General features: G+C 41.8%; 1 protein-coding gene across 5 annotated transcripts in view; it reads left to right on the top strand.

The window, feature by feature from the left end:
- The window catches only part of LOC144821103 (uncharacterized), a 551585-nt gene that overhangs the window by 465795 nt on the left and 70815 nt on the right, over positions 1–14975 (top strand). For 4 of the 5 annotated variants that reach the window (XR_013608229.1, XR_013608223.1, XR_013608217.1 and 1 more), the window contains one exon: positions 14484–14582. The exons of the other annotated variant lie outside the window; for it this stretch is intronic. The gene's annotated coding sequence lies outside the window, so the exon portion shown is untranslated. The remainder of the gene's footprint in view (positions 1–14483; positions 14583–14975) is intronic. 5 annotated transcript variants of the gene reach the window in all.

The raw sequence follows: 14975 nt of genomic DNA, 5'->3' as shown, positions 1-14975 counted from the left end.
TTGTTTATTACAAATAATTCTATTTTTCCTATGAATTTCTTAAGTTAAATAGTACAATAATTCTTAGAAAACAGCAGTCGGGTATGGATAGGGATGCAAACTAACTGATGAGCAGAATCATTGAGGAAATCTTTTAACATAAGCTACCTTCTCATTAAATACAGTAATCTGATTTTCTATGAGATTTGGTTAAGCCACCAAAACAAATTTCATTATTTAGTTCTATGAATCCGAAAACGAGACACCTAATAAGATTTATTTGGCCATTTGACACACCCTTGCTTTCTAATTTCTCTGTGGTATTTAGATTAATTTTCTGTATTTTGTATTGTAATTCTTTATTGGTGTTGTATGCATTACACGCCAGCATCAGCCAGAGAAGAACATTCAGTTCAGGCATCCTCTCCCTCCCCTCCCCCAATAAACTCCGAGACCATACCCTGGGAGTTCCCATAGTAGACTGGGATGAGATAACATTTGGAGCAACCAAACATGGCCAATTCTGTCGTTGCCTTATAAAACAGGGAACGCTGAATGGATGTGAGCCAAAGGCAGTAGAAATGTGTGGTCATAAAGTTATAGAAGTATACCCCTAACATAGATAGTACACAGTACAGTCTTTGATTGTTGGAATTAGCAGATAAACTATTCTGATCCTATCAGGGCACATCAAGCCCTATATTCTAAATTGTGTTTGAGTGATTATAAAGGATGGTGTCAGGATCTTTGCTCAGCAAATCTCTGTACCATTTATCGAAAAGGGTAACCCCATGTCCTTCTTTATGGGTTAGGAGGGAGTAGCACCAATGTCTCAGCATGCATACCTTTACTGTTTCCACTGAAGTCAATGGCCATCTCCTGTGGTGAGGGAATATTTCTGTCACATCAGTTGTCATGTAACAGGGCCAGCCTGTAAGATAGTATTATGAAATTGTTCAAAAAGCCATTTAGAGTGTCTCAGATCAATGTCCAGTATTTTGCTGAGGTCAGACAGTGCAATAGACTATGCTGCATATACGCTGTGAGTATCTTCAACATTTAGATTCTCTGGTCATCGCAGAACTAGCCTCTTCTACGGCATCTAATATCAGTTCTATTTATCTTAAAATGTTTAAAAATCAGGTAGTTTACCTAATAAGTGTCATGGACTGAAGTACCTGCAACCTATTGTCCTCCTTATATGAATGATGGAAGTTGTTTTGCCAAATATGTAGTAGGTGGTCCGTAAGAGGTGTGGAGCATTGATGGTCCATTAGTACATTGTAGAGACCAGACCCTCAAATAGGTCAGTATAAGGGACTTAAAAAGGTTCCAAGGGAATGGTCCTAGTGTGCCTTTAAGGCAGAGCTCAGCTGTAGGTTCAGTTAGTACTGATAAGTTGGTAGATCAAACTTCGCTTGTAAGCATTGGAATGGTTTCCTTTCTGTGTCTGGAACCTGTTGGCTAACTGCGAGGAGTCTGTCTGTCACTCAAATGCCCCACTTTATGGGATGTCACTCAGATCTCTTTCGGAGTCACCAGAATGGTGCTTCTTTGGTATGGAGAAGCATGTATGCCCACTGTGACACGGTGTTCTGTTTTTTTTATTCTATGCAAGGCAGACCCAGTACACCACAATGTCAGTGAGCGGTTCTTCTAAAGGGTTTCCATCTTGGTTTTAAACTTCCCAGGTGAAAGATTTAATAATCTTGTCTATGGTCCGGAGGATTCATAGCAGATTAATTAGTCAATGGTTGCATTCCCAGCACATAGTTAAAAAAAGGTGTTACCACATTTAAAATGTCTGAACCATGCCCTGCAATAATAGCTAGTCGTGTGACCAATACACATAGTAATTGGACAGTTTTGTAGTAAGTGGAGTTAAGTTATCTTCCACCATATGTTTGAGAACTCTGCAAATGAAAACCCACCGTTTCTTGAGCCTATTCTGTCATCACTGTAAGTTGGAACTCCCAATTGATGCCAGTGCTTTGATTCCAGAGATGGGTAGTATCTTGCTTTTGCCGCAGTTTACCTTTTAACTCAAGGTATAGCAGAAGTGGTTTCTTACTGTTATAAGAGGTGGTAGGGGGGAATCGAAGCCAGGGAGAGTATTTAGTATGGCATCAACATAAAGCAAAAATGTTGAGAACCCTGCTACTTGGGTACTGATCCCTACAATTGACTAGGTCTGCCATATGTCTTTTGCTAAAGACTCCAATGCCAACAAAAACAGGTTGGATGATAATGGCTAGTCCTGATGTGTCCCATGGTGGATATGGAAGGAGGGTCATGCTTCCTGCCACCTCAATATACCTGGACCTAGATTTGAGTCGTGGAAGCAAAATCCAATAGAAAACAACAGAAAACAATTTACCAGATCAAGCCACACCAAATTTCTTCATTTTGCAAGAGAAAATATACTCACCCATGACCCTTAAAGAGTAAGCTGTGGGATCCAAGTTTATGCTAAGCCCTGAAGGGTTCATGACACGTGGGAATTCAGTATTTAACATTTCACCTGTCAGTCTAGAGAGGTAGTGGATATTAGTACTGTTGGAAAGGTATTATGTGATTTTGTTAGGAAAATAGTCACTGGGTTCCTGTCTAAATGATCTTACTCATCAGGTAGTCCTAATTTTATGGATAAAACAAGGATAGGTCCGTACAACCAAACAAAGGATCATACCACAGTCTAGGTCTCGAGACAGTCTCAAGGATTTCATTTGTTGAGAATCCCTATATTCAGGCTGTAAGTCTTGATCTGTTCCTCTTGTACATAAGGACCTCACTTTATACATCCGGAGACCGTTGACAAAATCTTACAAGTAAAATGTAATCCTCTCTACAACTGTGAGAAAGTGAACCTTTCATCTCACTTCAGAGATATTCCCAATTACTTGGCCCTTAGCAAGCAGAATCCCAGCTTTTGGGGCACATTGTAATTTACTGAAGCACTTCTCATGAAGCTGTCCCTAAAAGTTAGAAAAAAGCAATATGATGTGGCTAGCGCTGGCTGCATCATAGCATTATTTCTCTTATTGAGTGCAGGGGAGGCAACACAGACAATGCGAGGGCTAGGGGTGGGAGGGTAGAAGCAACACAGACAACAAGAGGGTGGAAGGAGAGTATGCAGCCCAAATAACGGGAGTGGGAGGAAAAGGACAAGGGGTGGTGGGAGGAGAGGAAGCAACATGAACAAGGTTAGATGGTAAGAAGCATCACCTGTTTGTGAAGTGTGGAACTTAGGCACTGTGATACTTGCACGCAAAGCAGATTTACCATGCTCGAAGCTCAGTCTGTCAAGATTGCCACCTCAGCACTGTGATATCTGCACATGCCACACATTGACAGAAACCTATACTCTTAAGTGTGTCCACTAGTTACTGCGATACCTGCTCTTGGCACGCACTGTCCTGCCTCTGTAATCAGTCTGTGATGGGCAGGAGCATAACACTGCAAGTGTGCTCTTCAAACACAGCTTAATAAGTAGCGAGAACACTTAAAAACAAGAGAGAAGAGCTCCCGAGAGATGGAGAAACAACAAGCAAATGAAGGGGAAATGGGAGAGAGGACAAAACAGAGAAAGACCAGCTAGAGCAAGATAGGAGGAAATCAGACAAAACAGTGACACTGGAACAGGTTCAAAAAGCAAAACACACGTATATATTTTGAAGGACAACACAATCAGAGTTTTGAGTGTGTTGGTGGAAGAAACAGACCCATGCATAAAGAGTTCTTTGGGCTGTGCGTGGAAGTCTAGAATAAGGACCAGTGAGCTGGGACTGCTTTTCCTCCAACCAGGCCCTGTGGTGAAGGCAGATAACAGATAGAAATACATGGCTCATGCCACTGTAATCTGCTGTTCAGAAGCATAGACAAGGAAGTGGTGGTGTGAGGGGAAGAAGCAACACAGACAATGTGTGTAGTGGTTGAGGTTTTATTTTTTAGGTCTTCCTCCTCTGTCATCCTTGATATTTCTTTTTGTCCATGTTGCTTTTTCCTTCCCATCCACAGCCCGTAGACCACTGGGTTGGGGATGGGAAGGAAAAAGCAACATCGGCAAAAAGAAATATCGAGGAAGACGACCTAAAAAATAGAGCCTCAATCATTGTGGGCACCAGACAGATACTAATATAAATGAAGCAATCAAAGCTGGTTCATGCTCCTCAGGAAAGAAGAGGAAGTAAAACTGGCATGCGCTGGTCAATTAAGAGTAACAGTGAAGCCATTGAATTGTAAGCAGTGGGCGAGCTCCAAGACCCTTACTGTACACAATATCTCTCACAAGCAACAGTACACAATATCTCTCACAAGCAACAGCGCATGCACACTGTTAGGCGAGACCTGAAAACAATAATATAGCAAGTGTCCAGTTTTCCCAATATCCTGAAAGTGAATTTTAAATTCTAAATCATACATCAACAGTTTCTTTAGCATCTACTAACTTAGTTTATGTCTACCCCAGCTTGACATGGTAACGTTTTTATTAATGTATTTATGTAGGAGTTCTGTGTCCGATGCCGGGCACTGAGAAGAATGGAAAGGAGTCAGATATTGTGTAGATGGTAGGTAGAGTAAATTCAAATGCAAGGTGGACACCTCTCTGTGATAGTGCTCTGTTGATGCTCTTGCCATCACAAGCATTCAGAGGAATGCCAGCTAAAGTTCTGTCTTCAAGTGTTTTCCAAATTGGATATGGCTAAACTCAGTTTATTAATTGAGTTCAAGGAGTTCCATAGTTTAGGACTTTGACCACCTCATAATATACATCCATTTTTTTGGTTTGATGGTCTGTTTCTTTATAGTGCCGGATCAAAGATTACCCACTGGAAAGTTTTCTGCAGTCTGGTTTTGAAGGTATCTGTTTCCTTTGCTATAGCCAGTAGTAAGAAATTGGGTTATTGGCTGGGGGCGTTTGGAAGCCCCATTCAGGCAACAACCTCAACATTTAAGATGGCGAATCACAAAATTTACTCCATTAATCTGTGCTTAACCCTCTGGTGGCTTAGCACAAAAGCAGTCTGGCTTAACTTAGAAGGACTGTGCAAGGTATGTGTGAAGCACACAAACAGTAATAAAGTGAAACCGCAACACAAGAATAATCCCAATGTAGTTTAGAATAATAGAGTACATTTTAATAATAAAAGAATACCAGAATGACAAAAATCTAATCTGTAGAATTAGAGGTATTACATTTTGAAGCTTTTAGGGAAAATAGTGGCTAAAAACACAAAGCGCCACTAACGGTTATCTGGTTGCGCTAGACTGTGCCTTTATATAGTTTATGTTTTATGTTACTTTGGTTTCACATGTACACTTGGGACACTGTGCACTGTATTTGTGTCTTTATATTCACATGATTGTGTGACAATTTAAATGTGATTGAATACGACTGATATAATGAAGAAAAAACATTCTTGAGATGTGTATAATTGGTTGTGTATTCCTTTCAGCCATCCCTGTTAACCCTCTGTGTTAGTGCCAATTGCTATCAAGCCATATATTAAGTATATATTAATAAGTATTATACCGCAGGAACCGTTGTTCTTTGATATAACTGTTTGCCCTGGTTCCTATGTGAGTAGGGTTCCCCTTGTTTTTCTTCAAGACTGGAGAAGGTGACACATTCAGGCCGACGATGGGTCGAAAACATAGACCAGGTTAATCCCACTGAAAGGTTACCTTAGTAAATCCAATGCAAAGAGTTGGGTTTGTGTAGGAGGAGCCGGAGTGTCACAGTCAGTCGTCACTGTAGCACGATTAGCCAGTCGGGGTCTTGAACAGTCAACAGTGTAGCACAAAGAGCCAGTTGGGCATTGCGGGCAGTCATTGCTGTAGCTTCGCGTTGACGGTCATCTCGGGCTGTCCTTGCTGTAGCACGAACTGCAGGTCTCGTGTTGACAGTCACTGCAGACAGTAGTTGTCAGCGCGAAGACCAGGTTTCACCAGAGTGTCACGTTGGATGTCATTGTGGGCGACAGAGTATTGGTGCGAACAGGCCTGCTCGCGGTCACAAAGAACCCAAACTTCAGGTTTTTTACCATTTCTTGGAGGAGAAACTTTTGCTGATGCCAGGAAAGGGTCCTGGACTTGTGGGCCACCTCTTGGGAATCAGGGCTCACTCCAGAAGAGTGGCAGGGCTTGGGCTGGTCCAGTTGCAACCCGGTCAGCTAGACAGTCACAGGGAGGCCTCTAAAGCTTGCTGGGTCCCTGAGGTTCACAAAGGAGACAAGCCTACTAGCCATTGGAGTTACAGTGGTGGCCCGTGGTACAAAGGCATGGTTCTAGTTCTCCTTCCAATGACAGCAAGGCAGTCCTCCTTCTGATTCTTATACAGGTCCAGTAGTGTGCTGGTGAGTGGCTCTGGAGGTCCAATTTATACCTGGTGCCAGCCTTTGTCTGGGGTAACTCCCTGTCCTCCCCCCCCCACAACTGGGTCTATAATGTTCTTCTTCTTCCCCTGGTCATGGCTCCAAACCTTCTGGGTATGACAAAAGGCAGGACAGGCTAGGTCTCTGGTTTCTTTGTGAGTGCTCTAAGCAGAGCCCTTTGAAGTTTAAGTGTGACTGGTCATAGCTCCTCTCCAGCTATCCTGTTAGGGTGGCGTATCCTATCCACACCTAAGCTGCCTTTATACGACTGTCCGGAAGCAATGCACTAACTCCAACAGCAGAGCCATTCACATTCATGTGATCTAGTACACTGGAAGAAGGCACAGTTGTTAGCGACAAAAAAAATACCAACTTTATAAAAGTGGCATTTTTTAGAATTCTAATTTAAAATCCAACTGTACCATTAAAGAGTATTTTAAATTTCAATTGATTTGAGTGTAAACAGCATAAATCTATCTGCTCCCAATCTAAAGTTAGCACTTACTAAATGTAATAATGTAACCCAGTGTTGGTAAATGGGAGAGAAGGCCTTCCAACAGTAAAAGAAAAAACGTCTTTTGGAGTGTTTCACTGCCAGGACATGTAAAGGTTTAGTACACATGTCCTATTTTTTAAATACACTGCACCTTGCCTTACAGGCCTTTACAGTCTACCTTAGACAAGACTTATAAGTATTAAAAAAGAAGGTTTAGGCCTAGCAAAAGTTTTTTTGCCAAACTAAATGGCCTGTGACATGTTTTTATAGTGCTACTTTAGTGGGTGGCACCGTAAGTGTTGCAGGCCCTCTAGTAGCATTTAATCAATAAGCCCTGTGTACAATTACTAGGGAATTGCAAGTAAATTAAATATGCCCCCCTAGGTGTAGGCCAATTTCACTATGTTTGAAGGAGAGTGCATAAGCACTTTAACACTGGTTAACAGAGGTAAAGTGCAAAAAGTCCTAAGCCCAACCAAAAAGAAAATCAGTAACAAGAGGGCTGAAGGGAAAAAGCTTGGGGGAATGTGCCCATCTCCTCGCACCGCAGCAACGACTGCTCACTGGGGACCGCCGGCATGAAGACCCAGCTCGCCCATCTACGACACCTGGCCTGCTCCTTGCGCCATGTTGATCACTGCCCATAACGTTCTCCTTGCGACCCCCTCTAACAGTAACGGGACTCATGCCACAAAGCTTGAAAAGGTAAAACATTAGCGGGATCAATCTAGGACTACTTGAGCTTTTGACTTTCACCTGGTTCAGCGCGAACAGGTAGCTGCAGTTGGCGCTTTTTGTTTTCAGACGTTATATTGCAGTTTTATTTTTAAAAATTAATAACGCTGGCTCTACTGATTGGATTTTTGTCATTTTGGTCTTGTTTTATTTATTTTTCTGAAACTGTTGTGGTTCTTTATGTGGTGTGTTTTCATTGTTTTATGGTTTGAAGCGTTGCACAAGTACTTTACACATTGCCTCGAAGTTAAGCTTGACTGCTCTGTGCCAAGGTACCAGGGACTGAGCACAGGTTAGTTTGGGGTTTGCTTGTGCCTTGCCCCGACTAAGATTGTGGTTGCTGCTTGACGAGGGCTCACACCCCAGTCAACCAGTAATCCCATGTCTGATCAGGGCTCACAACACAGTCAACCAGTTACCCAATTTCTAACATTTAGTAAGGTTTTTCTCTGGGGTTTTGTTGATACTGGACAAGTTTGGTATTGGCTAGTTGCTTCAAGGGTGTTCTGCATTTGCTGTGAGTTTTTTTTGCGGGGGTGGGTATTGTGACTATGTTTGATTTGATGAGCTCCCTTAGAGTGTGATGGTTTTATCATGCTTTTGATGCAAACGTAAGAAATAATTGCTTCAAGTGTGCTGCAAAACACAATTCAACCGTCTGGTTAGAAGGTCTCTTATTGATTTCGACAAGACTCAACACATGGTCTAGTCCTATGTCTATGAAGGAACAAAAGCAAACCTGGGAGAGAATTATTGTGGCAGCTTATGGTGATGGTAGTGGTTGAGTAAAACTGAGTGCAAGATGTTAGAAATGTTATGGTAGAAGATCTTGCAAAAGGAGTGGTCTTTATAGATGTGGGTTTGGTCATTTCCTGATAGATAACGAAGATTCCTTTCTGCATTTAGGTGAGGACCCCAAAATATATCCCGCAATGGCACAGTGATTTTCTCCGATGTACCTGGGTGAACAATCTTGCACCCGAGTGAGATAGTGGCAACGCAACATTCTGTCTTGTGGATAGTAATAGGATCCAACAAAATAAGGTAACCCTTCTCAAGTATTGTTGTAAATGAAAAGGGAAGCTGAGGGTAAAAAATTACTCATGCTTCTCACTCCTCCTAATTGTTGTCCTAGCATTTCCCTACACCCAACTCTAAAGAATAAATGTGTGCTTATACTACTCCCTTTTAACATGTCGGTTTTGTGCAGTTTTAAGCCAAAGGTGATACATTTTTCTGAACCACGGCTCAGTGAAATGGAAAAATATAGCATCTCTTCACGGCCTCAGAGCTACCTTTACAAAATAGTAGTTCTCCTGGATAATGTAACTCAGTTTGTATATGCAGCCTGAATATCTGGCTCGAGGGCATTGTTGAATGACTTTTAGAGGATTGTCCTGGAAGCATGAGCTAAGATATCCAGCTGAGTGGTGCTTTTATTTCCGAATCATCTAATGCTATAGATTGTAATCATGGTTGTTGTGATGGGAAGGAAATTGAGCAAGGTTGTGCTGTTGCTCTGTGAAAGTTAGACGGAATGGGTTTCATGATGTTAATGACTTACTTGGCCTGTATTACTAGTAGTTCCCTGCATTTGGTATGTAGGAACACTGTTTTTGGGTTAGAAGACATTTCAAATGTTTTGTTACTCCGTAGGAGGTTGTAGACATTCTCCTAAAAATGCATTAGGTTTGTGTGATTGACCTGGATCATCACTGCACCAGTAGCATTGATGTTAATTGAATGCTTTCTGTGGTAGCTTGAGTTGTCAACCCCATTACGGTTTTGACCACCCCTCCTACTAGTGATTTTTGTGATATTGGATGCTTTTAAATCTTTTTTCTTCATTCCTTGTGATAACTAGGAAAGAACAATAGGTTTGTTTGTATGCTGTGTTAGGCTGGTGTGAATATCCACAATCAGCATTTGTGGTGTACCTTTATAGGGACCATGCAAAATAATTTCAGAGTTTTTTGGCAGATATTAATTCAGGGTACATAAAAGACTGACTCTATAGACAAGGTCAGCAGAGGGAGTTATCGGGGTCCAATATTGCCGAGCGCAGAGTAGTCCATGTAGGGAAGGCGTGCACTGAGAGTTCGGTAGGGCTGAATCCTTAGCTCCATTTGGTGGATAACTTGTAGCCTGGTTATTCCTTGGTGGGTGGTCTCGTAGTAAGTAGCAAGGTGAGCATAAAAGCCATTAAGTGTCATGCGGATATCTATAGAATGATATAAACTATTTTTTAGTGGGACTAGGGGTGTTGGACAGGGATGTGTGGGTAGACATTTATTCTGACTGTTAGGTAATCAGGTATGTCCTAACACTGGTAGCCCCTATATAAATGTACATACTGCAATAAGGGGAGATCTAAACCTAGCAAGAAACGGATATGTTTCCATACCAGGCAAATGCATTAAGGGGACTTGATGAAGAAAAAGTTAGAATAGAGATTGGATTGGGAAAACAGTATGTGGAGGCTTCCGAATGTGCTCAACAGCAACTATTCTACTTCTGTTTAGTGAGATGATGGAAAATTGTTTAACTTCATCTTATCTGATTCCTCCATTTGCATGGATGCATTTTTTTCTCAAACAATCTCAATTCAGCCAACTGTTTTAGGAATTATTAAACAAAAGTCCGCCTTTGTTCAAATAGAGTTTATGGCTTCATGTTACTTGGCATTTTCCTGATATAATTTTATAGAACAAGTATTCAAGGCCAACAAGCCCGATAATCAACATGGAACTTAAATTCTTTATCCTCACTGATGTAATGTTTTGTTTTACCAAGCAATCTGGTACTTACATTTGCCGATATCACCAAATGTTTTCAATACTTCCTTTTTTAAACTAATTTTTTGTTCAGATATGTAAGTAGTGTACCTGAGTTTTTTCACACAAAATTAAAACTAGAAAAATGTAATCTCCATCACAAATAAGTATTGTATTAATAAGTCCTTTGATTTTCTTGGTACTCCTCCTCGAGAAATGTTCAAGGAAGAATTTAGTCAAACTATTCTTTTAGTTCAGTAGCCTTTGAGAGACTCTTAGGCAGTCGGTCAGGCTTATAAAATGCTAGCGTTTTTTTTCTTCAGGCTTCAAAACACCTGTAAAAAGATATGTGAGAAAAAGGCTGCAAGGACCACCGAGAAACTGGCATCCCCCTAAAACATACTGAATACATCATCTATCACATAAACGGGAGGATCTGCCCCTCTTGCTTTGTGATCTTATAGAGGCAGTAGAGTTACTCACTTTTTAAACAAGCCTTAGTGGTAGGACCATCGTTGGAGTTGTAGACACAGAAAGCAGAGTTGATGTTTCAACAAGTTTTTTGAGAAATCCTTTGTTGAAAGTATGGTCTTAAGTGAACACATAGATTTGATACTTGTTTTGTGTCTCCCCACAAGAAATATAGGGCTCTTTTGATTCAAAAATGGAAAAGTACAGGCAGAGGTTTATGCCTCCACTTGAGCTTTCTTTATCATCGTCTTCTTTTCACAAACATTAACAGAGATATGCCTGAAAAGCACAATGCCTCGTGACTTTATGAAAAGTCTCTTGTTCCCCTTGTGTGGGGTTCTCAATAGCAGAGAAGTCCGCAGAGAGGTAATGGATCCATATAAGCAAACACAGACTTTTTCCTTTCTACTGCAAAACTATTTTCCCTGCACAGAAGGACCTTCGCCTACAGCTCCCCAAATGTCGAAGTAATCCGTTCTCCTTCCCACCTTGAAGGGGAGCTAAACCTGGCCTGTGCCAGAAATGTCTGACCATTTTCAGAGTGGAAAGGGCCCACGTCAAACATTGGGAATACTCCAAACATACAAGTTTGTGAGTGTTCCCGAAACTTCCGAGGCAAACTGTTTTGGAATTTACCTCTTCCCAGCACGGGAAGTGGCATTTGCACACTCATGGAGTAGAAATCTGCACTTGTGAAACCATGTATGCCTGTTAGCAATCCAAATGCGAATTTATAGCAGGCATAAAATAAGTACGTAACGTTCCTAAATTTGTGAACAGGCCCGATACTGAACATATTCACTTGGAAGAGGTGAATAGGTGACATGAATTTACCACAGGGTACACTTAGATACTCATTACTCAGCGGTCTCATGTTGTGTTATGAAGTGATTCTGAACCAATTGAGGCAAAAGTGCAGCCCATTAAGATAAAACAGTCTAGGACTGAAGTGGTAAGTGGAGCTGGTAAATGACATGTTAGCAAGGACGTTTGTACGTAGTTGTAACTCAGATAAGAAGAATATTGCATAATGAGTTATATGCTGAATATTGAATTGGAATCTGAACACCTTTTTCTTTATTGAAACACAGTTTTTATTTGAGATGTCAGAATGTCTCTTTATATTACTCATTATGAATGTAAGGACAGAGTAAATACACTATAATCAGTGCAAGCTGCACGTTATTGTGTTGAACATGTAAAATGATATGTTATGACCTGTGTCTCAGATATATTCGTTTCCCTAGAATTCAGTTAGCTGTCGCATTATTCTCAGGTCGCAACCCCACACTAATGTGAGGAAGTCCTACTGCTATAAGCTCACCCCTTCAGCCCATTCTGAGTTGAACCTTGAGGTTCCATTATGAAATAAGGGATTGGTTATTCTAGATCCGATTCCCCTATAATGGCTTCTTATGCCCCAGACTTTCAGCCAGAGATGTTGGCAGTATCTTCTGCAGCTGAATACAAACAGATCAGTGGGGTTTCCAGGTTGTTATGGTTCTAATGGGGACAATACCCGCTGTTACCAGCCCCACTGAAATGAAGTACACACTTCTAAGGAAGACCTACATGTGTAGCGTGTACAGCTGTGCACTGCATATGCCTACCAAACGTGCATTTACACATGCTATATTTTGTCTTTTTCTTCATGGGTAAAATATTTCCCCCTAGGGCGAGATTCTCTTCCCCTGGACCCCTTCCAATTTTGGTGGTGTTGCTTCTGCATTTGCAGCCTGTATATGGCTGCTTCCCTTCAAAGGAGAACGTATCCAGGGTCGCACTGGCTTTTGAATATTAAACAAACGCACCGGTGTTTAGTTATGCACCTACTTTCCATGGCAAACCACAACTGTACCGTAAACTCCCTCCTCATGGCAGCAGATTTATTTCCACGTAAAATTAAACTACACTGTTGTAGTTGAATGGGTGAGTAAATCATTTATTAGCAGCTTGGTGAGGCGTTTGAATCCCCTTGTTTTCCCTGCTCCGTTTACTCTGGTGTGAAAGGGCTGGTGTTTTTTTTTATTTTAATGACTTGTTGGGAGCCTCACGTCCTGCAGTCTCCTTTAAAACTCCATCATTTCACCAAGAGGAAAAGTATACACATTTCGCTCGTATTTTATCCTATGGCTAACATGTACATTACTTTAAATCTAGATTTCCCCTCCCACCTACAGTACATTGAACAGAATGAGGAGCAATACCTCGAGGCACTTTACATAAAGCGTTCCTGGCTCTCTAGACCGCATTCGTTTCAGGTTGTGATTTTCTTTGGTGCAAAACGCACAGCTTGATATTTGAGAAATATCCATCCACCCACTTTTCTACTGTGGAATGGACCCCACACATGCTCACACACTTATTCACAGAGAAGGTTTCCATTATTTGCTTTGGGGCATTGTGCAAATGTGAGACACTGCCCCAGGCATCTGTCTTTGAAAAACATGGTCTCAATGAAGCAGTCTACCCAGGGGAATAGTGCATTGTGTCCCACAGATTGGTGTGATATTTACAAAATGTGGGTTCTCGAATGACAAGGGTCCGATGTCACATAGACTGACAGCAACGGATCATGCTGACTTTTTGTAGCAAGGATGTGTGCAAACCATGACTTCACCCACTCTTAAGGGGCACCTTAGTGTAATGTGGTGCAGGGGATAAGTCAGGGGACTGGTGCCTTTGTTTGGCAGCAATGATTTGCACACATTAGGAGGTTGTACATTGCATGCATAAAGATTGTTACATCCGTAGATGTGCTAGGCATGTTTTCCTACCCATTGGGAGCATGATATCCCCCCCATGGGTCTCAGGTGAAAATAAGACCATGCCAATTTTCCTTATTCCCAAAAGTAAATGCGGTGCGAGTCCGGTGGCGCTGGGCGCATGAAACACAGGAGTGTAAGTGAAGCAAAGTAGCTTGAGCTTGCACATGCGGTGCGGATCAAGGCAAAAAACAGTCATCTCAGTGAAAAGCATGGATCTACCCATTTAAACATTCTTTTGATGCACTGTGTACTTCGCTTTTTTATGCCATTGACTGTAATGTCTTCCTTGAAAACTGTGCATTCAGTTCTGCGTGGCACAATATCTAGGAAGTGCACGTTATTGTTATTCCGAGACAGCATCAGGTGTTGTTCGATGCTGCAATATTAACCTTCCTCTCTATTAGCCCTGCCATCAGTCATTAGAGAGCTCTCCTAATTGCCTTTAGTCTGAAAGCAAAGTACCAATCAAGCGTGTGCAAATTAAAACAAGGAGTGGTTTTTTTTCTTCTTTTCAACGTGGATTCAAGTGTGCAGCGCTGTCTTATCGGCCTGTCTTGGCTCCCTGCTTATCTGTCTATCTCTGGATTACACAGTCAATAAAACTAATTAGACCTGGCATCTCACAGACATGCACCCTTAAACCACAGAGCGCTAATAGTGCGCAGGAATTCCTTCCCTGCCCTTTTCAAATTACATCCAACTCTCGGGGGGGATTTCTCTGTGGCTAGAGGTAATAAGGTTCAATCCGTTTTGCTTTTTGGCTTCTCATCTAGGTCCTCGGAGGTCTTAACGAATCTCTTGTTTTTTTATCTCGACCTTGCCTTCCATTCTGCAGTGTAATCCACGCATCTGATCTCTCTCTGTCCCCTATTGTCTCCCCGCTCAGATTTTGCTGGACGATCATATTGTGAAAACAACGCGCATGAAAGGCTGCCCGTTTATGACGCCCTTCGAGGGAGAAAGATTAGCATGGGAGGCTAAGCTGGTAGGTCGCCCTTTGAGAAGCCTTACTGAATTTAATTAGCTTTTTGATTTGATCTCTGTGCCATGTCTCACTTTTCACTGCCCACTGTGGTTTACGCTCCGGTGAATTTCATTATAGGAAACTTTTCAAACTTCGCTCCGTCACTGGGGGCGGGGAACAGGTTGTTAGCTGGTGGAGGGGAGACTTCTAAAGTCCTTTGTGTTAAATTGATTTCACTTTACGTTTTATTGCGTGAGCCTGAATGCAATAGAGACAGTCCTCCGGTAAGAGAGTGAATCGCCCATGTGAGACGCACAAAGAGGCAGCTGCGCAAGTTCATTTTTCACCTCTATTTCGCAGAATACAACTAGAAGCGGGAAGAGCGAGCTCGTTTTCTTAGTGTGGTAAAGCACA

This window comes from Lissotriton helveticus, chromosome 1_1, assembly GCF_964261635.1.
Source record: "Lissotriton helveticus chromosome 1_1, aLisHel1.1, whole genome shotgun sequence".
Classification (NCBI taxonomy): Eukaryota; Metazoa; Chordata; class Amphibia; order Caudata; family Salamandridae; genus Lissotriton; species Lissotriton helveticus.
Note: the sequence above shows the minus strand (reverse complement) of the source record. Positions and strands in the feature narration are given on the sequence as shown.